The sequence below is a fragment of the Saccopteryx leptura genome, chromosome 6 (genome assembly GCF_036850995.1).
Source record: "Saccopteryx leptura isolate mSacLep1 chromosome 6, mSacLep1_pri_phased_curated, whole genome shotgun sequence".
Lineage (NCBI taxonomy): Eukaryota > Metazoa > Chordata > Mammalia > Chiroptera > Emballonuridae > Saccopteryx > Saccopteryx leptura.
Genome location: NC_089508.1, coordinates 180,876,150 through 180,904,118, shown reverse-complemented (window position 1 = coordinate 180,904,118; position 27,969 = coordinate 180,876,150).

Below are 27,969 nucleotides of genomic sequence, written 5' to 3'. Positions count from 1 at the left end.
GTGACTATTTACTTGTTGCCTGAACCGGAAACAGGAGCTTGGCAAACAAGATACCTCACTTGCCATTTTAAAAATAGGAGATCAAAGGTGTGAATCAGTCCGCATTTGGAACCAAAGTGTTATAACACAGAACAGAGGCAACGGAAGTGGAAGGAAACTAGAGCTGTACTATATTCAGAGCACAAAGAAGCAGAGGCAATGCTTTGGTCTTGGGAGAGAACCCGACCAGGGAAGACTGACAAGTCTGAACAGCCCACCATTCAGCTCCTGGGAAAGACAGAGAGAGAGAGAGAGAGAGCTGGGTCTGGGTCTGTTTCTGAGTCCCCGCTGTATAGGAACCTCTAGTATTTCAATCCCCATGAAATGTATGTCTCATTATAATAAATTCCTTCTCTCTTCTTCCTTGTGATCACTGGTGCCACTGTTACTTGCAATCAAATGATCCTAAATAGTATGAGGCTTTTCCAGTGCAAATACACAGGATCTAGGACTACTGGTTATTAAAAGACTTAATGATTCCTTGGTTGTTGTTTTTTGTTTGTTTGTTTTTTACTTGGCTTGTTATTAATTTCACTTGTCACATTGAACCTACTACCCTTATAGCAATGAAAATATTTTACTCTATAAGACAACTGTTTCTATATCATCATCCTTAATAAAGAGCAAGTTCTATGCCATTCTTCACTGCTTTTTACTTTATTCATTTATTTATGTGTTCAACAGATATTAACCCAGGTCCTGCCTTTTCCGGCACTGTGCTAGTCTCTAGGGATATAGTCATCAACAAGACAGACATTGTTTCGAATCCGGTGGGATCTGCAGTCCATTGTCGGGAAGTACATTCTAGGTGTCCCACAGAGTGGAGGCTATTTTAACCATCACTCATTAGTCAGTTGGAAAAGTCAGATATTCTTCAAATGTTTCAAAACTTATTTACTTATTTATTTTCCTAAAATAAACTCCTGGGAAGCAATTCCAGTCTCCATCTTGCCTGGAATGTGAATCCTCCCTTTGTCCAGTGTATCCACACTGTACACTCTCCCCACTCAGGAGTCACTCGGTAGCCGTCTGGTTCATCAGACTGACTGTCATGGCATCAGAGTGCATGTGTTCAAGTAACCCTTATTTTACTTAAAAATGATCCCAAAGCACAAGAGCATTAATGCTGGCAATTCAGATATGCCAAAGAGAAGCCATGAATGCTTTCTTTAAGTGAAAACATATATATGTGTATTTAATATATATAGATATTTTATATATATATTATATATATAATATAGATAGATAAATATAGATAGATAGATAGATAGATAGATAGATAGATAGATAGATAGATAGATAGATATAGGGTTTGGTATTATCCACGGGGTCTCCTGCAGATAAGGGGTAGGGGACTATTAAATTTAGCTTGTAGCATCCAAAATCATCCTAAGGTTTTGAATGTTTTTGTATATATGTGTGTGTGTGTGTGAGAGAGCACATCATTTAAAGAACACACATCAGTATAAAATTAAAAAAGGGGGGTTTGAGAGAAGGAAGTCATCCACTTTTCATTCTATATCTCCTTTACAGATGCATAATGGACATTTAATAATACTATATTTAAAACATAACATAAATAGAAATATTAAAAAAATATTTCCAATAGTATGCTTTCATTGTTCCATAAGGAAACTATACTACTATCTTGTAATTTCCAGGAAAATCCCTATTGAATTCATCAGAGAGTTCACAGACAAAAGTTACAAGTTTTAACCATTGGCAGCGTGGTTTTCCATCAATACACCCTGTTAGGAGCTGTGGGTTCCTCTCCTGTTTCTGCCACTCACTGAGGTATCTGGCCTCAGGTAAAGCATGGGATCATGGCCTGGTTTCCCTCATCTGTATAAGGAGAAGAAATGCAGACATCTGTTAAAGATTTCCCACCCTTCACTGATACTTTGTTTCTAATGTACATCCACAAATGAAATGGTTTAGATTGAGTACTAGCTACAGGCAAGGAGAGGGACCAGCTGAACTGGCAGTGGTTACTGTCACTGATTCCAGAGTTGCTGTTCCTTGAGGCAGCTGAGCAATGATGAGAAAGGAAGAGCACACAGGCATCACTTACTCCATTCATTCCTCTATTCTCGGGTTAATGTTTTGCAGTGGTTATTAAAATAAAGACTGCAAAAGACTGGGATGTCTGTATATTATTTTTCTGTTGTTTTTTTGTCTTGTAATTTCATCTCAATAATATTTTTTTGTCACATCAAAAGAGTATTCACTTGATTCTTAAGCATTGAAACCCATTTTCTTTCTTTTTTTTTTTTTTTGCCTATTTCCTTTTTTATTCCAGGTTTTGAATAAAAGCAAGAATAGGTCATGGGAAGACAAAATTAATCATTTGGCAATCAACAAAATTGTTTAGTTACTTACTTGCTCAGAACAAATTTAATTTGTCTTATCCAAATACATACATTTATATTTTATTAATTATCCAAGTAATTGTCTACTATAATGCAATTATCTTCTTTGTTGGCTATTTAATATTTTTTTTAAAAAAATGATGCTAATGATTTCTTACACAATGATATTTTATAATCACTGACTGTATCGTAGCATGTACTTTCTTAGGAATCAAAAAATCTTGAGAAATAGTTCCAAGGAAATAAAGTCTCCCATGAACAGATGAAGAAGTGAAAGTCTTAAGATGCTAATTATTTTTCCTAATTAGTTAGCTAATTATATGGCCAGTCAGCCCAGATTTTACTGAAAAAAGAAAGAAAGAAAGAAAGAAAGAAAGAAAGAAAGAAAGAAAGAAAGAAAGAAAGAAAGAAAGAAAGAAAGAAAGAAAGAAAGAAAGGAAGAAAGAGAATTGCTCTATCCTCTTCCCTCCTCCTTTTTGGCCTTTTTGGTATTATCCACTAGAACTTATTGATATTTTCTGGCAGAAAATTCTGAAGTTAAAATACATCCACATAACTGCAAGTCCTTCTGAAATGTGCTTCAGGAGAGACAATACAATAGAACAGTTTCAGTTTACAATAGTTCCGTATTCACAATTAACACCTGTCCCTTCTAGTAGTGGGGCAGCCTGGCCGGGAGATGACAGGGATATGATGGAACAGCTGGAGTCCAACAGTGTTCCCAGATAATGCACAGCTGTCCCATGCGCTGGTGAGAGTGATTAATGAAAAGATACCCTAAGCATAGGGAAATGACCTGGTGTTCTTTTACAACCTGGCTTACACAGAGGGCAGGGGAGTGCAGCATCCCAAAGCAGGGCAAATACCCATGTTCTTGGGTGTCCACTGCGGTGCCCAGCTGCTGGTGACGCTGCAGGAGTACTATCAATAACCCTGTCAAGGAGCCCACTCACACTATTGAGTTGATTGGCATGGGTTGAAGAAGAATTACATTTTTCTGAATAGCCCCAACTGATTTTGAGATACGTATATAAATGTCCACTGGGTCCAATAAGAGATAATCACAAATATTACAGTGATTTGTGAGCATCTAAAGTATTTCATCCTCAGCATGTTGAGATTTTGTGGATCTGAGGTCTACCCAATGCAGATGAACCAGAATGATGTCTCTTGGCTGTCATGGCTACTAGAAGCAAATAAGAAGGCAGTCAGGACTCACAAAATAAATTATACAATTTAAAGACTGTTTTGTGTGCTATTGTGCATATATATTCTCAGCCAGCAAAAACAGCCATCGGACTTTTGTGACAGTTAATTATGGTTTGTGTTAGACTCTGTTAAAGATAAAATTTTACCTGACCAGGCAGTGGTGCAGTGGATAGAGTGTCGAACTGAGATGCAGAGGATCCAGGTTCGAAACCCCGAGGTTGCCAGCTTGAGCACAGGATCATCTGGTTCGAGCAAGGCTCACCAGCTTGAGCCCAAGGTCACTGGCTTGAGCAAGGGGTCACTCAGTCTGCTGTAGCTCCCGGTCAAGGCACATATGAGAAAACAATCAATGAACAACTAAGGTGCCACAACAAAAAATTGATGCTTCTCATCTCTCTCCCTTCCTGTCTGTCTGTCTGTCTCTCTCTCTCTCTGTCATACACACAAAAAAGAGAGATTTTATTTAACCAACACCAATCTGTGTAATCTATGTTCATCTATCAAGACTCTTCAAAATACCAACCTCCAGTCTCTGTTTTCTCTTTTGGTTGTGGTGACTGTCAGTGGGGGTAGGCTCTTAAACACCACATTCTGTGCGGAGGACATTCGTAAGTAGCAATGCTATGTGCAATGCTAATTCTTTTAAAAGCTTAAAAAAACTCAAAGTGTGTTACATAACACGATCTATTTATACTCTGTCACTAAGGAGCATCAGCTGCGTTGACGCTCAGGTTGAACAGAGCAGTTTATTGTACCTTTTTATGCAGTTGATCACTACCAGTTTCCCCACCTCACCGAGAGTACTGAGTTAGGTCATGGGACTCGTTCAGATGCATTGAAATCTTTGGAACTGAACTATTTAAAAAACATTGAACAGAAGAATTTCATGAACAGATAAATTTAAGCACCAGAGTTTCTGTCTCTTCCTCTGTTATTAATGATGATATGAAGTTCCACTGGAGGATATTATACGTGACAACAGTTACTAAGAGACTTGTACAGTCTTAGTTCCAAATTGAATGCTTCCAAGCTTCCTTCACTGTTTCCTGATAGTGATTGGTGACACCACCATAAGGTTTTTTTTAACCAAAGGGAAACTCTTTGACTGACCTAACAGTGGTGCAGTAGACAGAGCATTGGCCTGGGATGCAGAGGACCCAGGTTCTAAACCCCAAGGTCACTGGCTTGAGCACGGGCTCACTCCTGTGAGCTTGGGATCATAGACATGACCCCATAGTCACTGGCTTGAGCCCAAAAAGGTTGAGCAAAGGGTCACTGGCTCAGCTTTAGCTCCCTTCCACACCAACCCCGGTCGAGGCACATATGGGAAAGCACTCAATAAACAACTAAGGTAATGCAATGAAGAATTGATGCTTCTCATCTCTCTCCCTTCCTGTCTGTTCCTGTCTGGCCCTCTCTCTGTCTCTCTGTCTCACTCTCTCTCTCTAAAAAAATTAAAAAAAAAATTAAAAAAACGAAGAAAGAAAGAAAAGAAACTCTTTAACCGGATATAAAGCAAATACTTAAATTGTGACCATAATATAAAAATCAGGAGGGTGGAGGAGGCATACTCTGGATGACACGGCTTCTGAAAAGATTAGGCTATGATTTCACAAAACTGTTGTCTCCCTTATTTATGGGAGAGAACCCCATTATACAACAGACATAAACATAGTTATATCCCTGTCTTCTCTCAGCCTTGTTTCATTCCTTTATTTGCATTCATTACTTATTTGCATATACTTATTACTTATTTGCATATACTTCTGTTTTAATTTTCCTATCAATAGTGTTTGCTGTATGCCACACTGGATGGAGCACATTACATGCTATATTTTTAAAAATCCTTACCACAAGCTTATGCAGTAGAGACTGTTGTCATACGCATTCATGGGTGCGGAAACCGAGGTTTGGGAAGGTAAGGGACTGGCCCAGAGCAATGCAGCATGCAAATGACGAAGAGATGGTTTGGGTCCTGGCTACCTGGCTTCAGCTCCCACGTTCTTACTATCCTTCCCCCTCTCCTCATTGGTTTGCTTCCCCTTCCCCATATGACAGGAAAAACCCAGGTGTTGGGAGCTGGATATGAGAATAAAAGAAGCTAGTGTCTACCTGATAGAAGTAATTGGCAGGCTTAAAATTTAACTTTGAAATTAGACTTTAATGCCTCCCAATTTTTATATCTTTTCTAAAGTCATACCGATGCAGGGGAACCACTATTATATATACACATGGAAAACATGGTCCACCAGCACCTGGCTCAAAGACAATAGAAAACGTGGCTCGCTGAAAGGCAGCCGGAAGGGCAGGCTGGGAGGCTTCCTACCACGTTCCGCTACCGCTAGTCAAACATTTATAACACAAAGAAACACTCTTTGAAGATTTGCTATTAAATCCTTCCTTCCCATCCTTTTCTGTATTGTTTCTTATCTCACTAATGGGCTTAATTTAATTCAGTGTTATTTATTCTTTGCTTATTTTATTACAGTAAAAAGATGCCATTTATAACCTCACAAATTACATTCCTTTTTATGTTTGTGTTGTGTGGTCTTTTTTTTTTTTTTTTTTGGAAACCTTACAAAGCCAGGTGTAATGAAAAACTGCCTGCAATTCAAGAAACTAATACAAAGAAAAAAGGGCTTTGAAGAATGGCAACATTAACAAATGGGGAATAAATCAACAAAATGTGCTGTCATAAACACATGTTTCAAAGATATTAAATTATACATTGTTTTAAATCTTAAAATTAGTTTCTTGGGAGTGGTAGATGATTTTTTTTTTTTTTTTTTTTGGTATTTTTCTGAAGTTAGAAGCAGGGAGGCAGTCAGACAGACTCCCGCATGTGCCTGACTAGGATCCACCCGGCATGCCCACCAGGGGGGCGATGCTCTGCCCATCTGGGGCATTGCTCTGTTACCACCAGAGCCATTCTAGTGCCTGAGGTGGAGACCATGGAGCCATCCTCAGCGCCCTGGCCAACTTTGTTCCATTGGATCCCTGGCTGCAGGAGGGGAAGAGAGAGAGACAGAGAGAAAAGAGAGGGAGAAGGGTAGAGAAGCAGATGGGTGCTTCTCCTGTGTGCCCTGGCCAGGAATCATACCTGGGACTTCTACATGCCAGGCCAATGCTCTACCGCTGAGTCAACCGGCCAGGGCCCAAAAGGCTGAAAGTACTGGAGTATCTGCACGTTCCCTGATCCTGTAATTTTTGTGAGCAGTATATTTCTGTCTTCTGTTATACTACTTCCATCTCCATGAGTCAAACTAAGAAATAAAATAAACTAGACATGAACTAAATACTGAGAAATTATTTAAATCAGATGACTTCAGTAGAACCCAAAGATTCTATCCCACGAAAATAATAGATTTGCTAACATAAGTATATTCACTTTCTTTTCAACAATCTGGAAAATGACAGATTTATCCAGCTGCAAAGACCAAATCCTGGCTCTAACCTTTCTTATCATTTCAAAGTTCATGCAGTCATAAGACGTTCTCTATAGGATAAACATTTAACTGCAATGAGACCCGTAAGGAAATTGTACAAAAAAAAAATGGGGTGTGAAAAGTCAGGATATAAAGTATCTGCATAAATTTGCATCACTTACACATGCAGAAAAATTTCACTCACCAGCCAAATTTAGTTCAACAGAGGAGAATATTTTGATTCAGCCTCCAAATTCTGACTGCAACATTTGCCAAGGAAGGCCCTGTCTCATCTACACTTCTAAGTGCTTTTTTCTTCTTCTGCGCACATAACCACATTCTGTTGCACACATTGTGGGGAAGTGTTTGCTTAATGCCTATTTTCTTCTACTACTCTAGTGAATTTTCTGAGGGTAAATCCATTGCAGGCCTCCCCATGTATCTTCTGGGACCCTGTTCAGTACTGAGCATTTAGTAGGAGCTCAATCCATATATATATTATTTTTGATATATATATTTTTAATGAACAAAGGAAGACATTGGATCGGTCGTTAAACTTCTTAAGAGGAACCAAAAAGCAGATCATCCACTGACTTCATCATATCCTTCGATGCCAATGCTGGGCTGGCTCCTTGTTGAGTCTGGCTCATTCTGATGCCTGGGAATAACATGGTTCAGAGTGGTCTGACCCGAGCCAGGGAATTAGAGCTACTGACTCCCAGTGGATAGTTTTGGCTTGGAATGGATTTTGAAACTGTTTCAACAGTGTTTAGGCTTGGCAAATGCATAGTGGATTAGCATTTTGAATGGTACTATAAGAATGTGTTTTTTTGTTGTTGTTGTTGTTTTGTATTTTTCTGAAGCTGGAAACGGGGAGGCAGTCAGACACTCCCGCATGAGCCCAACTAGGATCCACCCAGCATGCCCACCAGGGGGCGATGCTCTGCCCATCCGGGGCATCGCTCTGTCACGACCAGAGCCACTCTAGCGCCTGGGGCAGAGGCCAAGGGGCTATCCCCAGCGCCCGGCCATCTTTTGCTCCAATGGAGCCTCGGCTGCGGGAAGGGAAGAGCGAGACAGAGAGGAAGGAGAGGGGGAAGGGTGGAGAAGCAGATGGGTGCCTCTCCTGTGTGCCCTGGTCAGGAATTGAACCCGGGACTTCCGCACGCCAGGCCGACGCTCTACCACTGAGCCAACCAGAAGAATGTTTTGAACTGTGGTGTGCTTTGAGATTCACTCCTGGGGATGGTTTTAGTTCAGTTTTTGGTTAATTCACATGAAGTTCCTTAATAATAATAATCTACATTTCAGCGTGGTTCTTTTTTTTTTTTTTTAATGGGGTGACATTGATCAATCAGGGTACATAGATTTAGTGAAAACATCTCCAGGTCATTTTGACATTTGATTATGTTGCATACCCATCACCCAAAGTCAAATTGTCTTCCCTCACCTTCTATCTGGTTTTCTTTGTGCCCCTCCCTTCCCTCCACCCTCTCTGTCTCTTTCCTCCCCCCCCCCATAACCACCACACTCTTGTTTTATGTCCCACCTATGTATGGAATCATATAGTTCCTAGTTTTTTTCTGATTTACTTATTTCACTCAGTATAATGTTATCAAGGTCCATCTATATTGTTGTAAATGATCCTATGTTATCATTTCTTATGGCTCAGTGGTATTCCATAGTATTCCAAGTACCACATCTTCTTTATCCAGTCATCTATTGAAGGGCTTTTTGGTTGTTTCCATGTCTTGGCCACTGTAAACAATGCTGCAATGAACATGGGGCTGCATGTGTCTTTACGTACCAGTGGTTTTTTTTTTGTTTGTGTTTTGTTTTTTGGGTTTTTTTTTGTATTTTTCTGAAGCTGGAAACAGGGAGGCAGTCAGACAGACTCCCGCATGCACCCTACCGGTATCCACCCAGCATGCCCACCAGAAGGCGATGCTCTGCCCATCTTGGGGCGTCACTCTGCCGCAATCAGAGCCATTCTAGCACCTGAGGCAGAGGCCACAGAGCCATCCTCAGCGCCTGGGCAAACTTTGCTCCAGTGGAGCCTTGGCTGCGGGAGGGGAAGAGAGAGACAGAGAGGAAGGAGAGGGGGAGGAGTGGAGAAGCAGATGGGCGCTTCTCCTGTGTGCCCTGGCCGGGAATCAAACCCGGGACTCCTGCATGCCAGGCCGACGCTCTACCACTGAGCCAACCCGCCAGGGCACGTACCAGTGTTTTTGAGTTTTGGGGATATATACCCAGTAGAGGGATTGCTGGGTCATAAGGTAGTTCTATTTTTAATATTTTTAGGAACCACCATACTTTCTTCCTTGTACTATATACTTTACATTCCTACCAACAGTGGATGAGGGTCCCTTTTTCTTCACAGCCTCTCCAACACTTGTTATTACCTGTCTTGTTGATAATACCTAATCTAACAGGTGTGAGGTGGTATCTCATTGTAGTTTTGATTTGCATTTCTCTAATAACTAATGAAGATGAGCATCTTTTCATATATCTGTTGGCCATTTGTATTTCTTCCTGAGAGAAGTGTCTGTTCATGTCCTCTCTCCATTTTTTTATTGGATTATTTGCTTGTTTGTTGTTGAGTTTTGTGAGTTCTTTGTATATTTTGGATATTAGACCCTTATCTGAGCTGTTGTTTGAAAATATCATCTCCCATTTAGTTGGCTGTCTGTTTGTTTTGTTGTCAGTTTCTCTTTCAGCATGGTTCTTAGAGCAGATTTTATATGTGTATATATAGAAATAGATGGAGATAGATTTAAAAAACACATGTATCTCCTGTGTCTTTTTTAAGGACATATGTTCAAATGCAGGATTCTGGGTCTCATGCCTATCTCTTTTGGAGTGTGTTACTGTCAAAATAATGTAGGGGGTAAGATTAAGGAACCTCTTTGAATACATGGATTTCTTGTTGCCTAATCCCCTTATATGTTACGTGAAGATAATGATATTTTAGCTCAATGAGATGTAGGTTTCCGTTAAAATCCTGAAAAGAATCTGTGCAGCCTATACTCATGTTTTTGAAAAGTGCACATCTACATGAACGTATGTGAAATACTATCTACATATACAAGAATGTGAATATATTAACTTCTACATATAAACGATATAGCACGTATTTGCCCTGTTTAGAAAATACTTCATAGATTTTGGAAATTAGTTTTATTCTATCTAGCTGTATAGTTTATTTCTAAGTTATTTTGTTAACTAAATTAATTTCTGATTTATATAATCATAGAAATACTTCTGTATTAATTTCTGATGTCTGAGTTCACTTGGAATTCCTGAGCTAAAATTTAGCATTGACTCACTGGTTAATTTCTGCTCTTTATCCCAACTTTCAGCCCCACCTAAATGGAAACATATTTGTGTGTCTTTTTCTTTAGAAGGGAGCAAAGGCAATGAACAGTAATTAAGCAACCTGTTCAATCAATTCATGAATGTGTTTTAGTCCCTCATTCCATTTATTTTACTGTTTTCCTCCAAAGTCGTCTTCTTGCGGCTCTGCAGAGTGGCCATTTTTCTAACTTTTTTTTTTATCTTCCTTTCTTGCCAGCTAGGGTTTTTTCTAATTCAAAAATGCAAATGTGTTATTGTGCTTGCTTGCTTTTTAGCATTCGGCCATTTTTCAGACTGTGCCTGACTCAGCCATTAATATCTGCTTCGGCATATTTGAATCTCAAACCCTACCACCACCTTAGGTCACTACCAGCTGTGACCTCGCTTCTCCTGAGCTCACAGCTTGTGCATTATCTGTGACTCTCACTCACTAATTAGTCACGTCTGCCTTGTGACATTTTTGGTGATGTATAGTTAACATCACATAATTATATAACTTATCGTGTATCTGTGCCCAGGCACCTCAATTAAACTGCAAACTCCTTGAGGCAGACTCAACATCTGTCCTGCAGAATGCATTATAAACAAGAAAATGTGTGCTGATTGATTATTTAATTGATTGACTCTATCCATTTAGCTATGAAGAAAGTCAAGCAGCATGAATAATAGAAAGTTAAAAATGTCTTCCCTAATCAGATTGTCTTGAATGTATTAGTGCCTGGGAAGCCGTTGTGAGAATTCTCAATAAAGTGTCCACAGATTTCTTTGCATTTATCTGAAAATTTAAGACCAAGAATGAGGCATTAAATGACATCAGATGAGCATTACACATTATTTCTTTGACTGACTTGCTAGACTTCCAATCCTAATCTTTCTACATTTAAGAAGTTGCCATTCTCGAAAATAATGTGCTCAGCAAAGTGAATAGCATGACTTCAATAATGGCACTGAGGGTCAAATATATTTGAAAATAACGAGCATAAGCAACATTAAACAGATTTCTTCCTTGTAGAAATTCCCAGAGCTTTGAATGTTCTCATCGTTCCAAAGGGGTGGGACAGAGGATATATATAGTAACACCACTTCACCCAAATTTGTGGAAGCAGAAGTTTCTTAAAGCACATTACAATATCCGTGTGCCTTAATGGTCTCTTCCATAAACCGTGAAGTAGAAATGTCAGGTACATCTTACATAATTCACGGACGTTTGGGGATGGTCCACAGCAGGACCACCTACCTACCTTTTCCTTTCCTGTATTGCCATTCCTCCCATTATGTTAATGAGCTTTATGTGTTAAGAAATTATGTGATTGCTTTCCTAAAATTTATCTCATTTCATCAGTTGGCTTTTAGGAATCTACGGAGCCTTTGTCTTCTTCTTCCACTGCACAGTGATACCCTCCACAGATTGTGCAAGCCTGTCTGCCTGTGTTAGGTGCTCTTCTTAAAGACAGAAGACCTTTAGGCCCTGGCCGGTTGGCTCAGTGGTAGAGCGTCAGCCTGGCATGCAGAAATCCCAGGTTCGATTCCTGGCCAGGGCACACAGGAGAAGCGCCCATCTGCTTCTCCACCCCTCCCCTTCTCCTTTCTCTCTGTCTCTCTCTTCCCCTCCCGCAGCCAAGGCTCCATTGGAGCAAAGATGGCCCGGGCGCTGGGGATGGCTCCTTGGCCTCTGCCCCAGGCACTGGAGTGGCTCTGGTCGCGACAGAGCGACGCCCCAGAGGGGCAGAGCATCGCCCCCTGGTGGGCAGAGCGTCGCCCCCTGGTGGGCGTGCCGGGTGGATCCCGGTCAGGCGCATGCGGGAGTCTGTCTGACTGTCTCTCCCCATTTCCAGCTTCAGAAAAGTACAAAAAAAAAAAAAAAAAAAGACAGAAGACCTACCTCAGTCACTGGCTGTGTGATCTAATCTATCACTTTCCTTTCTAACTCTCAGTTTCATCCTCTGCACAGTTTACATAAAAATAAAACGTTCTATAGCAGTTATTTGTGCATGCAAGATATGTTTGTCACCTAATAATTAATTTTATTTCTAAATATTTTGGTTAATAGGAAACTGTTAAAAGTTAGGTCTGGGGAGTGAAACAGTGGGTGGTAAAAAGCATAAGGAAAACTTCTACATTATACCTCTCTGTGCTTTTACAAATTTTATTATATTATTCAAAAAAGTTTTTTTTTCCCAAAAATATATAGCACAATATAATCTCAAACAGAGCATCATGATATTATCTGTTTATTTCAAATGACACAAGCCTGAAAAATAATTTAAACAAATGTGAGACTTGCAAGGGCAGGACAAAATATTGATTAAAATGAATAATAGCCTATTCAGTTGTTTATAACTCAAGACTGAAACGGGAGAGATCGCACCATATCTGAAGAAAGCACAAATGGTCTGCCAAGACATAGTTCTCATCCTTGTACATCTTTAATGGCAAAAGGTAGTGTCCCCTCCATTTTCTTTTACGGATTTGCCAAAAGCATTAATCATTGCTTTTGTTTGTACTATGAGAGCATCATTTTTTAAAGGAATTTCTCTTGTGTTTCTTACATACAGATGCTGATCAGTTATGTCCTTTTTTGCCTTTAGATAAAATTCAAACAAAACATCCATTAACAAATTATCTTCATTAGACTCTGGGGACACTTTTAATAACACTTGAAGAGACACATGGAGCCCTGGGTGAGAAAGTTACTAAAAGAGTCGATCATGAAATTAATTTAGTAAAAATTTACTCTTACTACTGATGGGTTTTATGACAAGTGGTGTTATCTGTCATTTATTATGAGGCAGGTTTTTTTGCTCAGATTAAAAATAGATTTTTCTGCATTTAAAAAATACTTTTAGCCTGACCAGGTGGTGGTGCAGTGGATATAGCATCAGACTGGGATGCAGAGGACCCAGGTTCGAGACCCTGAGGTCGCCAGCTTGAGCATGGGCTCATCTGGTTTGAGCAAAAGCTCACCATCTTGGACCCAAGGTCGCTGGCTCGAGCAAGGGGTTACTCTGTCTGCTGAAGGCCTGCGGTCAAGGCACATATGAGAAAGCAATCAATGAACAACTAAGGTGTTGCAACGTGCAACGAAAAACTAATGATTGATGCTTCTCATCTCTCTCCATTCCTGTCTGTCCCTATCTATCCCTCTCTCTGACTCTCTCTCTCTGTCCCTGTTAAAAAAAAAAAAAAAAAATCAGAGAATTGTAGAAATAAGTTGTGTCTTATTGCTTATGTCAAAAAATCGGTTTATATTTTGTCAATATTTATAAGAAGAAAATTACCAAATTGATTTTTTCCAAAAATATAAGCATTTATATATAATATAAATATTTTGTGCGTGTTCTTTTGCAGCATTAGAATCAAGTCTCTCAAGAAGTCTAGAACTCTTATACTTACCATACTTTAATAACAGTTTGCTTCTTCAACTATCCTTATCTACCCTCACCATTTTCATTTCTGTGTTTCAGAAGACTTTTGATATTAATGTGAGGCAAGCTATACTAGAGTTTGAGAAGTTATTTTCAATATAAAACAACCCACTTGCTTACAAGTGTTTCCTTAAGCTGGGGCCTTCAGAGACCTTGACTTTTCAAATAAGAACAATAGATGTTGGCCCTGGCAGGTTGACTCAGTGGTACAGCGTTGGCCTGCAGGAGTCCCGGGTTCGATTCCCAGCCAGGGCACACAGGAGAAGCGCCCATCTGCTTCTCCACCCCTCCCCCTCTCCTTCCTCTCTGTCTCTCTCTTCCCCTCCCGCAGCCGAGGCTCCATTGGAGCAAAGTTGGCCTGGGCGCTGAGGATGGCCCCATGGTCTCTGCCTCAGGCGCTAGAATGGCCCTGTTTGCAACAGAGCAACGCCCCAGAGGAGCAGAGCATCGTCCCCTGGTAGGCATGCCAGGTGGATCCTGGTTGGGTGCATGCGGGAGTGTGTCTGACTGCCTCCCCATTTCCAGCTTCAGAAAAATACAAAAAAAAAAACAAAACAAAAAAAACAATAGATGTCTTACCATTTAAAGGAAGTGATTTCAAAGTCCTCCTCATTTCCAGCTCATGACCAGACAGTCACAGTATTATTCTTTAAAAAATATATTATTATTGAATTTTTCTCTTTGTCATCCTCTCTTATTGCCCCTTTTCTTAATTCCAAACCATTCCATGTCCATTGCATAAGCTTCTTTGCTTATGTCATGAGTATTGCCCCCATATTTTCATGCTTGACTGCCTTGCACCGTATTGCAGGGTGAAGCTAAGATTTAAAATATTTAAGATTCCTCCACATTTCTGACATCATTAATATTTTGTCCTAATTCCTGCCCTTCCCAAGGACTGTTAGACACATGCTACAGTCTTCTCATTTTGTCCTGTTGCTCTCATTTGCCCTTTTTCCTGTTCCTCTCTGCAAATGCAGATATTTCTGAGCAAGTCAATCTTGTCTCCTCTGTGAAGGTATATTCGCCAGATTCTGCCTTCTCACTCCCTTAGCCAGCTCAGATTAATTGCCTGTCTTCACAATACCGTCAGGTTTCTTCATAGCATTTGTTCATATTAAGATTATGAATAAAATCATTAACATTTATTTTTACACGGGAAGAAATCATATTTATCTTACTTCTATTTGACTGTGCCCAACCCAATGCTTGACCCAATGGCAGTAAGTACATGCTCATTGAATGAAGAAATATCTCTGATTGGAAATATTTTATTCCTACTCTGAGTCACAAAAGATCACTTAAATGCATTCATTATACACTGCCTCATAGGGTGGTAATGTAATTTATTATTTCAATAAATATTTTGAGCTCCTTTCATTTGTTAAGAACTCTGAATCAATGGTAAATCAAACATAGATGTAACCTCAATTTATTTACAACCTAGTGGAAAAAACAAAGTCTTGTAAATATTTCTAATACAGAATTAAAAATGACAAGCACTACAAAAAAAGGTACACACAAAGCATTTTTTTAGAACTAAAGAGATTGGAGAAAATAACTCTAACTTAAAAATAGATATTGAAATGATAAATGAAAGCATACATTAGAATATATAGAATCTATACCTGTCACATTGTATACATGCCATCATTCTAATTAAATTAAAGAGTAAAAATATTTTTAATCTATTGACCTTTGTATCTCTTCTAATCTCTAAGATGAATATTTCATGTACTAGATACTCATAATTAATAAATAAGCATAAATACAAATGAACTTGTTCTGATTTATGAATTTATTAAGTATTTATTAGCACCTCATATATACTGAGACTTAAATATATAATGGCAGATTAAAAACTCTGCTGAAAATATTTATGTCTAAGCATTTTCATACATATTTACATAGGAAGATAAAAAGTGAAGTGATAATTCTAATAAGCCTTTTTTTTCAATGTCTTCTCTATAGAATGAGTTGATTTGGAGGCTGAAAGAAGTACTAAAACTAATTAAATAATATATTGTTTAAAGTATTTATTTATTGACCTTCAAAGTTGTTTTATTATATGATATCAATGAATACATAAAATATTTTTTTGAAAAATTAAGTATTTCACATAAATAAAATAGTCTATGTCAGTGAGCATTAAAACAAGATAATCTTTATAAGAAAGACTAACATAGGAGAATAATAATTATTGCAGTTGTTTTGTATATTAAATAGCAGTTTAGTTGTATCTATTTTTAATATTATCATTTAAAGGCCATTTTGTGAACTGACATTGGAAGAAAATATTTGAACTATGACTATATTCTCAACCAAAACATACATACATACACACACACACACACATATACACACATGCATACACATACACACACTCAGTTTCTTATTAAATGTATAGCAATAATTAAAGACTTTTTTTATTAAGTGAGGGGAGGGGAAGCAGAGACAGACTCCTGCATGCTCCCTGACCAGGATCCACCCAGCAAGCCCACTAAGGGGCAATGCTCTACCCATCTGAGACCATTGTTCTGTTGCTCAGCAACTGGGCTAATTTAGTACTTGAGGCAAAGCATGGAGCCATCCTCAGCACCAGCAGCCACTTGCTTGAACCAATGGAGCCATGGCTGTGGGAGAAGAGAGAGAAGGAAAGAAAGAGAAGGAGGAGAGGGATGGAGAAGCAGATAGGCACTTCTTCTATGTGCCCTGACCAGGAATCAAACCCAGAACATCCACACACTGGGCCAACACACTACCACTGAACTAACCATCCAGAGCTGAGACTTTTTAATAATAATAATAATAATAATAATAAAAATTCTCATTTTATGTTCAAGGCATTTCCTGAAGGCCTCTCTAAAATGTTAATTCAAAAGATACATACAAGTATCCTACTCTTGATAAAATATATCACAATTTTAGCTAGTACCACAGAAATTTTTCAGCATTCTTTTATGCAATTGTATCAACAAGAAAAAGGCCTATATTGCAAAACACAGTGAAAGATACCAAGTAGACAGTTTAGACCTAACAACTGTTAGATTTCTTGTATTTTATTGTTGTTTTATTATACAAATAACATTTTAAAAATCATGTCATATATGATACTGTAAAATTTTAAGGTTTTTTTTTGGTCTGACTGTATAAATTATTACTTGTATAAATCAATGGCAGAGATCTGATCTCAAAATCGAATAGACTCTATCCTACAGTATTACAGCAACAAATTCTGCTTCAGACTCACTATTAATGGTAGCCTCATCTCTTCCTTTCCCTTCTCCTTTCCAGGACATTTTAAGCAATGACGAAGAGACAAAATTTCATATTTAGAACAATGGGGAGCAATTGGAAATGGATTAAAGTTGTTTTTGACAAAGATTAGTGCAGCTACAGGCTGGGGAATGGATTATAGAAGGGCAAGACTGAGTAAAGTAGACCAATTTAGACATATTCAAAGCAATTTTACACGATATAGTTTGAGAGGGGGAATGGAGAGGTTTGAAGACAAAGAATGAATAAACTAATGAACAAACTTGGTGATGGAATCGTGTGTTAGAGGGCATAGGCAATGAAAAAAGTCAAGAATGACTCCTGTGCTTGGGCAACTGACCATATGGAAAGAGGAGACAATCACTGTTAGGTTATTAGAAGGAACAATTAGTAATGCCTCCTCTATCATCTTGAATAGTTTATGAATTATGAATATAGTCTATTACATAGTACCCCTTATTTTATTATCCTTTATATTATAACATGAATATCATGTATGTCACAGAAATGACATACAAAACAGTATTTTAAATACTTAAAAGTGTATTCAAATGCTATTAGTAGGTCTTACACAATAGAATAAAACTACATTTAATCTTGTCATGAAATTCATGTACTTTTTTGCGCATAACAATTTGTCAAGTTCACCGTTGTATTGATATTAACAAAATGCACTGTACTTCTCCATTCTCTTTTGAGCTCAGTTTGTACAGATTCAATATAGACTCTTCAAGTTCTCTGTTCTTTTTTCTGAAGTGTTCAAATTGCTTTTAATCACATCCAGTAAATTTTACACTTTCAATATTGAATATTTCAGTTTCAGAAATTTCATTAGGTTCTACTTTATGACTTTCACCCATATCCTCATTCTTTTTCTTTTTTTTCTTTTATATGCCTGGGTGTTACAGATTTCTTTTTGCTAATTCCACCATCTCTTTCACTTCTGAATTTTTTTTAGTGACCAATTTTTCTCCTGGCAAGAGCTTATATTTCCCCTCACTTCTTCACATAACACTTTTATAAGAGATACTTGGAGATATGCATATCACTTTATTGCAAACTGTATTTGTTGTTTTCTTCATAGATTCATGCACTTTATTATAGGGCAGTAAGTCACTCACAGAACATCAGAATCCTTTTAAAACTTGTTTTGATGCTTTGTTAGAGCAGATCTATTGTAGCCTTTTGCACTACAGCTAATTTGGCCTCCCTACAAAGTAATGATCTTATGTGCTCTTGGCTTAAAGGCCTAAGTGCAACAAAGAATGTCTTTTCTGGCAGCTTAGAACTTAAATTCTCCCAGCCCTGAAACAACTGTGAGAATGTTTTAGTTTAGGGGGCCCCAGGTGTATTTTCTCCTACCTAGTAGAGTTTCATTCAAGGTATGCATGGTTTAGTATTCAAAAACAGACACTTGGGGATCCTTTTGTTAGATATATGATCATTTTTTCTCTGCATAGTTCTCTCTTCTGTGATGCTCTGACCACAAATACAAGCTGCCTCAGGCTCCTCAAACTCCAGACAGTCTCTGTCTACTCAACTGAGTAATTCTCTGTGTTTTATTTGGTTTCCTTATCCCTAGGCTGTGGTTCAGAAAGTGCCCTCAGAAAGCCAAGATAATTATAGCGTTCACCTCACTTTTTTTCTCTCCCTTCTAAGGGCTCCTAGCCCTACCTAGTGCAGCAACAAAGGTCTGTAAGCAGTCAATTCCTATCTTTATCCACTTCTTATTTCTCATTTAAGGACATTAAGTCTGGCACCAGTTACTTCATCGTGGCTGAAAATGTCACACTTATCTTTCAATAACACCTAGAGTCTTCATTACTTATTTTGTTTGGGAATATGTTATAATTCTCTAGTTCTTATTTTATTCACTGATTAATGTGAATCTGGCAGAGACTATTATGTATTCAAAAAATGTTCACTATTCTCCTGCTTCTCTTGCAGTAAGGTGGCCATGTGACTGTCTTCTGTCCTGTGAACTATAGATCAGTGATCCCCAACCTTTTTTGGGCCACAGACCGGTTTAATGTCAGAAAATATTTTCACAGACCGGCCTTTAGGGTGGGACGGATAAATGTTTCATATGACTGAGTCAAGCGTCAAGAGTGAGTCTTAGACGGATGTAACAGAGGGAATCTGGTCATTTTTTAAAAATAAAACACCGCTCAGACTTAAATATAAATAAAATGGAAATAATGTAAGTTATTTATTCTTTCTCTGCGGACCGGTACCAAATGGCCCATGGACCGGTACCGGCCCGTGGCCTGGGGGTTGGGGACCACTGCTATAGATAAAAGTGAAGATAACGACTCTAGGATTTTCCTATTGAATACTGTCCAATAGTCTTCTACCCATTCTCTGTCCCTGTTTGCTGGATGCATGTGGTATGATTCAATGGCTTGCAAGAAGGGCTCCCAAAGTGGAAAGCTGTCTGTGAAGAATACCCACACTGGATGAGTGCGAGCAAACATTTACTTTGTCAGTCTGGGAACTCTTAGGGTTGTCTGTTTCAGCAGTTAGCCTATCTGGACTGAATGAGGGAGTAATAATCACACCTATACAACACGTTACTTTATGCCAATGCAATTAAAGGAGAAACATTTAAGTTGATACAGAAGGTAAGGGTTTGTTAATGACAAATCTTATTCCTGTTACTATTGTTCTTAGTATTCCTACTATATATCTTCCTATTTTCAGTAAAAATTAAAATAGGTATTTTAAATACACATTAACATGCCAGACAATAATTTATAGAGTAAATACATAAAAATTGCATTGAATTTTATATCTGTGTATGTGCTACAAATATATATGTTTTCAGCTCTTGAGTCATCCTGTAACATTTGAAATCACTTTAAATGGAAAATTTATTAAATTGAATTTTATTAAAAATAGGCTTTTAAGGCTGTCACTGACAGGTTCGTCAAAACCATCCTATCCTTTGCTGTGCCTGTGAGATATATTTTGCCTTTACCCACTTGGGTCTGAATGACCTCTAGACTCAATATTGTATACTTAATATGGCCAGGACAGTCATCTGGAAACCCAAGTTGAGAATTCTATGCTGATAAGGAAACTATGGAAAGTAACCGTGAATCAACTCTGATGGCCTGTGAGCCGAGAGGAATAATTATTTCTTCTTATAACTCCAGGCTTCCTCCTTGAGGTGTATTTTCTATTATTAGCAATTAAGTAGACTATAGACTGTCACTTGAATTCTCCTTCTCAGCACTGCACTTGAATGATTAAGCAGCCACAAGAGTTAGTAATGATCTGAGGTTGCTTTTAGTAACAGCTGTGTTTAAGTCACATCAGGGTGAGGTGGGTGTTTCAGAAGTGGCAGAAACTTCAGCTTGCGGATTAGACACATTGACAAATGGTCTTCTTTGCAAGGTGCAGGGTGCCACCGTGTTTCCAAGTCCTATCTGGTTCATTACAGTTCCCCCCAACAAGTGAACATCTTGAATACACCGTTAAAAGGCCAGCTGATAAAATCACCTGCTGTTTGTAATATGGTAAAAATCACACCTTTAGCAGCCAAATTATCAAAGTAATTAGCTGTTGGTGATGCTTTTCATTTTATTTATTAGTGGTTTTATGTATTTAGTTTAAACAAAAGGTTGTTGTTGTTGTTTTTACTTGTCAGGAAGGTATATCTTAGGGAAGTCTGTTCATGTTAAGCAGCTTGGATAACAAGTTCTTATTCTTCACATCTCAGGGAAAAACATAAGCTTTTTTCTATTGATTAAAAGGATAGTTCTTCTCCTTTGGTTCCCTCTGATCATGTCTCTAAGAGTCATTGAAGTGGACATGTGGGAGGAGCAGCTCATGACATGATCACTTTGACATAATTGCTTAACACTTTATTTCATGGTACATGTAAAAATAATGACACACTGAAGATAATGTGTCTTATGTTTACATAGAACAGTGAAATAATATGTATTTATGTAATACACATATGTATATTTTGTGTATGTATGTGACATATGACAGGTATAAATGTATAGTTGTGCATATGCATAATAATAGTAAAATAGGGATCTCCTTTTAAAGGTCCAACAAAATTATCTGGTCTAAAATGTCTTGCAGTTGTCTGAAGTCTTTCTGTCTGGTTGTGTGTCTTTATTAGCATCTCTTTCTCTTTATTATGAACTATCTAAAACCTGAGCAAATCAATGGCCTACCAGCTTGAAGGTCATTGTTGCCCAAACATATTATTAGTCATCTCTACCATAGAACTATGCTATCCTTTCCCCTGATATTCAAGAAGCTTTCAATTTGATAACGTTTCATTAATTCTTTTTTTTTTTTTTTTTTTGTATTTTTCTGAAGTTGGAAACGGGGAGGCAGTCAGACAGACTCCCGCACGCGCCCGACCAGGATCCACTCGGCATGCCCACCAGGGGGCAATGCTCTGCCCCTTTGGGGCGTTGCTCTGTTATAACCAGAGCCATTCTAGCACTTGAGGCAGAGGCCACGGAGCCATCCTCAGCACCCGGGCCAACTTTGCTCCAATGGAGCCTTGGCTGCTGGAGGGGAAGAGAGAGACAGAGAGGAAGGAGAGGGGGAGGGGTGGAGAAGCAGATGGGTGCTTCTCCTGTGTTCCCTGGCCGAGAATCAAACCCAGAACTCCTGCATGCCAGGCCGATGCTCTACCACTGAGCCAACTGGCCAGGGCTCGTTAATTCTTTTTAAAAGACTTAGAATTTCCTACCATGTTCAGTCATCCTTCAAGGTGCTAGGGGTAAAATGATAAAGAAAAACAGTCCTGGCTCTCATGGAAGATGTCGACCACTGGGAGAACAAATCAGTTTAAAAAATACACAGAAGTATGTGGAATTGCATCTGTGCTAGACAACGACGGGCTCTGACTTGTCCTCTGAGACTATAACATAGGCTAATTTGCCTGAATAAGGGCAATCAGCAAACACTTTTTCAAGAAATCAATGATTCACTTGAAATCTACATAAAATAATAAATTAGGCATAGAATAGAGAAAACATTTTCTATTTAGAGATTATTTTAATGAGTTGGAAACTGATATCCTTCACATGGATGGAAAGCTATCACTACGAAGAGCTACATCTCTTTTGCTCCCATTTTTATAGTACTTAAATAAATCTAATTAGGGAAAGCAAAAATGGAAGCTGTTTAGCTCCAAAGTGTGTATTTTTGAAAAGTCAGTGTTGTTTGTTTTCAAGATAAGATTAAAATTTTTGAGTGCTGTTTCTTCTGGCAATATGTATTTTATTCTTTTACATCCATTTGATTTCAGTTGTTCTTTTTAATGACAACAATGATAAAAAAAAACACTAATTCTCATAGATAGCAAGTGAAATAAAAATTGAAAAAACTTTCAGCATTGGGCATTGATATTTATGCATTCATGGTCAATAGGAGTTTGTAGGACTTGACAGAACTGGTTTTGAAGCATTTCCTTTATTCACTAGATTGTTTTTGGCAATTTTCAGGTCATTCATAATCTGTGATGGAGTAATGGAAGAGAAATTCACTAATCAACTTTAAAGTCATTTAAGGATAATTAACCTTCAGAAAAGCTTGACACGGGCTCCTCTATGTGACTTTTTACCAACAGAGACGTCAACAGGTTTTGCCACTAAGAAGCACATACTCCAGCAAACGTAAGTCCAATAATTCACTGCCATTGATTCTTCATTGTATTGGTTTAGTAGCCACCATATTTTAAGGTGGCTGAATGGATGACAGTGAATAATGAAATTTATTTTATTCATAGGGGTCAAATGAGTTACTAATTAATCCAAGCAATTCATAAACTCGTTATTGTCAAACTAGTTAAGCTGAACATTTTTCTTCTCAGAAAAGTGAAGTTTATGCCTAGATTTCAGTCAGATATTTTTAAGCTTTTTTTTTTTTTCTGTTAAGCCATAGATTGTCTAGAAGAAAAGTCTCTTGACAAAACTTTAATGGGTGACTTTAAGCCAGGGGGCAAGAATTATTTGAGGATTGCAGACAGCGTCTTTTATATCAGTCAGTGCCCATGGGTTACAATGACAGAATTTTTTATTCCAAGAATAGAAAATACAACGTATCACCAAGATCACAGCTGGCACATCGTTTTCTTACAGGCAAACTTTGCTTGGCCAAGAAACTTTATCATTTTAAAGATTGCCTTAGCAGTTTCATAAAGAAATTTATTTTAAAAAGAAAAAAACATGGGAATTTTTCTTTACTCTTGTTAGCGTGCATACAATAAATAAAAATCATATTTTGTGACAGCATGGATGGACCTGGAGAACATTATGTTAAGTGTGTAAGGTATTTTTCCCTGCCGAGAAGGAAGGAAGAGGGCTCGGAGCCGTAAAATGTGGAATAAGTAAACGGCTTTATTGAGTACAGAGCACACACCCCACCCGGCAAGGTTCCCTGGCCCCGAGGAAAAAAAACATGGAGGCTAGGGAAGTTGCAAAGATTAAACCGCGTGGCAGATATTTAAAGGGTCCCTTTAGGGAGGTGAAGCTACTATGACGTAGTGAAATTTCCCTGGCTGGCAGATGATCGCTTCTTTCCAAATGGTTCCTGGGAAGCTTCCCTTGGCGGGCTTGATTATGGGCGGTCCTAGCCAATGTGGGCGGGTCTGAGTCCCTACGTGACCAGCCCTCCATCCACCGACCTTACAAAGTGAAATAAGCCAGTCAGAGGAAGACAAGTACCTTGTGATTTCACTCATATATATTATAGAATCTATGAACAAAATAAACTAACAAATAATGAAACAGACTCATAAATATGGAAAAGAGACTGACAGCTGTCAGAGGGGGTGGGGGTGGGGGATTGGGTGAAAAAGGGGGAAAGATTAAGGAAAGAAAAAAACCTCCTAAACACAGACAACAGTATGGTGATTACCAGGAGGAGAGGGAGTTGGGAGAGGTAGAGGATAATAAAGGGGAGATCAATCGTGATGGAGGGAGACGTGACTTGGGGTGGTGAACACACAGTACAATATACAGATGATGTATGATAGAATTATACAACTGGAACCTATATAATTTTATTAGCCGATGTCACCCCAATAAATTTAAAAATAAAGTTGGTTGCAAGGAGTGAAGTCAACAGTTTCTTTGTTGAATGATGAAAGAAAGTCGTGTCATTGCAATTATACTATGTCCTGGGTCCATGTCTTAGAATGTCAGCAGACATGTAATGGGTGTCATCACTTATTAAACCTTTGCTTTAATTCTCTTCCTTTTCTCTAAGCCACAAACCGGATTAATTCACACTCCTTAGCTCGCTTAGGTTCCACCCATCAGAGGTCGCATTTTGACAAAGAAACAGGCAGCACTGAGCACTGTGTAATGAAATCCAAGCTGTTTTGCTGGGGTACACCCAGACTTGGGTAAATTTCCAGCAGTTTCAGACTGAGGCTCGATCCCTTCAGAAATGCCTCACAGTATGTAAAGTATCTCTCAGCATGGGAAAAGGCAAAGTGGTCCTTTGGCTTTTATTTCTTTGGGCTCCTATTGTAGCAGACCAGCAACAGAGTAAGCTCCACACTGTGCATGTTTTTATTAGGGTTCTCTGGAGAAACAGACCCCAACAGGAGATACAGAGGACCAGGTCATGTGACTATGGAGACTGAGAAGCCCCAGGATCTGCCCTCGCAGATGTCCAGGGAAGCTGGTGGTGACTGGCGGGCCTGAGAGCCAGGGAGCAGATGATTCTGTACCGGGCCAGGACTGAAGGCTGAGCCCAGCTTGCAGAGGGAAGGGGTAGACAGTTGTCTCAGCTCAACTGTCAGGCAGAGGGCACAGTCAATCTTCCTCCCCTTTGCTGTTCTAGTCTGGCCCCCAACAGCTTGGGGAGCAACTTGCTGTATTCAATCCACCAATTCAAACGCTAATCTCTTCCTAAAACAATCCCCATAGCCAAACCCCATGATGGTATTTAACCAGATACCTGAGCACTTGTGATGCAATCAACTGACCGATAACATGAACTCTCGTGGTGTTTCTTCTCATTCAGAAAGCCCGGTAAACTTCCACCACATTCCAGTTATGCTTTGTGTTCTGTCGGTTTCTACTTTAAGAAGACCCAAAGCAAAAATTAAGATGACATTATCATAATGGCAGAATGTCTGTTTTTAAAAATCCCCATCCAAGTGCAATTAATGGTGACGGCACTTCAATTGTGTAAACGGTGACCGTGGCGTGTCTGTGAATATTCCTCCGTGCTGCCCAGCACGTGTTTGGCAAGAAACAAAATAATAGTGACGTAAGTGTACGAAATTACTACTCTCTTGCAAAGAAAATTCTCTAATAGAGAGGGAAAGAAAGGAGGAGAAAATTGTCCCTACATCAGTACTCCATTAAGTCCATCTCTGCTAACATAATGGGAAAGATGCTAAGATCTAACTAACACTCATTCTGGCCGAGAGACAGACGTCAGCAGCTTGAAATGAAACTAAGTCCCTGAAGAGGAAGTCATATAATGAATGATATTTTCTGAATGTTGGGGTTGTTTCCCTGTGGTATTTAGAACTGTGTCTCCTCTGGACACTCTGCTGATGTTTTTAGCCTTAATTGGCTAAACATGACTGTGAAGCACCTTAATATCAAACTCATTATTATCGTTGTCAACAATGTGACAAACATTGTTCTAATTGCTATGTCAGTGTACTTATGTACATCATATGGCTACATTGTATTCAGAGGGAGTAAGAGAAAGCACATATTATTCTCTTTACTCAGAAGTATAAAAATTAAGTCTCCACCACTCAGAACCTTAGGTTGTCTTACCCTAAAATAGTTTTTTTCTCTATCAGGAAAATGTGTATATTGTGATTCATAAATGAATTTCTGTTTTTCCATTGGCATCGTTATTTCAGAGACTATTAATTTTTTTTGTCTCCAACCAATCTCTTATTCCTTAAAGCGTCTAATATTTCAAACCTAATTTCCTTTTCATACTGGGCCTCTTTACATCAATTAATCAATGCCCTGTGACTAAGTTAGTAAAATCTTTATTAAAGTAACCCACATAATTGAATTCAGCAGAAAATTCACTGACACTTTTATTAACTGAGTGTTTTAAAACTCTATTTACTAGAGCAGTAAAACAACTTTGACTTTTTAATTTTCAACAGAATTTCCAATGCACCTATTAGCAAGTTGAAATTTCTTATTGTATTGATAGCTATCATCTATTCTTCATTATGTTTTAATTACTGTACAGATATACTTTATATAGAACTTAACTTGAAATTCTCAAGTGTACTATGAAGTAGATACTCATTTCCATTTTACAGATGAGGAAGTGAAGGAATTGAGGCTTATAGTGATTATATAACTTGCCCAAGATTACGGAAGGAGTGAACAAATGGGTATTTAAAGCCATATGAGACTGATTCGAAATTAAGGATTTTAATCATAATGCTACACTGTACCTTTGTTCCATGAGAAATATTTTCATTCATTTTAAAGTTTGTATTCTGATCATAAAACATATAGCCTAAATGATCCTGCATTGAATACTTTCTTCAAAACTTGAGGAGTTGATGGTGTCCCATTCTTAACAAACTTAGTGATTAGTGTAATAATATAAGTGGCCATTAGAGCAACGAAATATATCAAAAGCAATTTCAAAATTGAATAGATTAAAAATAAAAAAATATGAATGCATCAGCATAGTAAAGGTTTAAATATATATGTATGTACGTATACATATATGAAAATAGGCATTTTTATAGTGTATCACAATGAAAAATGTTAGAAAACCAACGACTTACCTGATTTGGGGGTATACCCCACTAATTTTGTATGTCTCTCTTGCTTCTAAGGTTTTTATTGTCCTGATAAGGATCTAGATTGTCCTCTGTAGCTTCAAAGTGGAACAACTGTAGCTTCAAAGTGGAACAACTTGAGCAGAATGTTAGGTGATCAGCAAACACCTGGGGAATGCTCTGTGTCTTGAATAGTCTATGTGACAGGAAAATATAAATCCCACTGTGCCCCCTTCCTCCTGTTTCCTGAGGTGAAGCATTTTCTAGAGATTCTCGTAAACCTGGTTCAAAGTGTACTTTTCTGAGATCAATATAAGACATTACACCAGTCGCTTCTGTGCAGGTTGACTTCATGAGAGTAATACAATTTTCCAGATTCCCAAAAAACCGTTTGGTTTTGTTTCTTCAACCTCACTGTAGGCTCTACCGAGACCACTATGCTCAGAAGGAGAGGTTTTTGCTCAGTGGATAGAGCATCGACCTGGGACACTGAGAACCCAGGATCAAAACTACAAGGTCACTGGCTTGAGCATGGGCTCACCAGCTTGAGCACGGGATCTTTGGCTTGAGTGTGGGATCATGGACATGAACCCACAGTCGCTGACTTGAGCCCAAACATCACTGGCTTGAAGCCCAAGGTTGCTGACTTGAGCAAGAGGTCACTGGTTTGGTTAGAGCCCCCTGGACAAGGCACATATGAGAAAGCAATCAATGAACAACTAAGGTGCCACAACTATGAGTTCATGCTTCTCATCTCTCTCCCATCCTGTCTGTCCCTCTCTCTCTCTCTCACTAAAAAAAAAAAGAAGAAGAAGAAGAAGGAGTGACCTTTGAACATGAAAATTTCACTTAAGAATGGGGATATTGAGTATATTGGAAACAAAGAACCCTAATTACAGTCACAGGCTACTGTTCTGCACTTTGAATTTGCCCTGCTCTTGCATTTACTTTTAAATAGAATCTATGTGTAAATTCAGTACAAACTATTTCATGAGGGAAAGATATCCCCCCAACATCAAGTGACATGAGAGAATAATTCTGTTCCTGGTCTATAGGCCAATATACTTCATGTGTCATCACATTTCAGATGTGAGCATTTAACATAACAC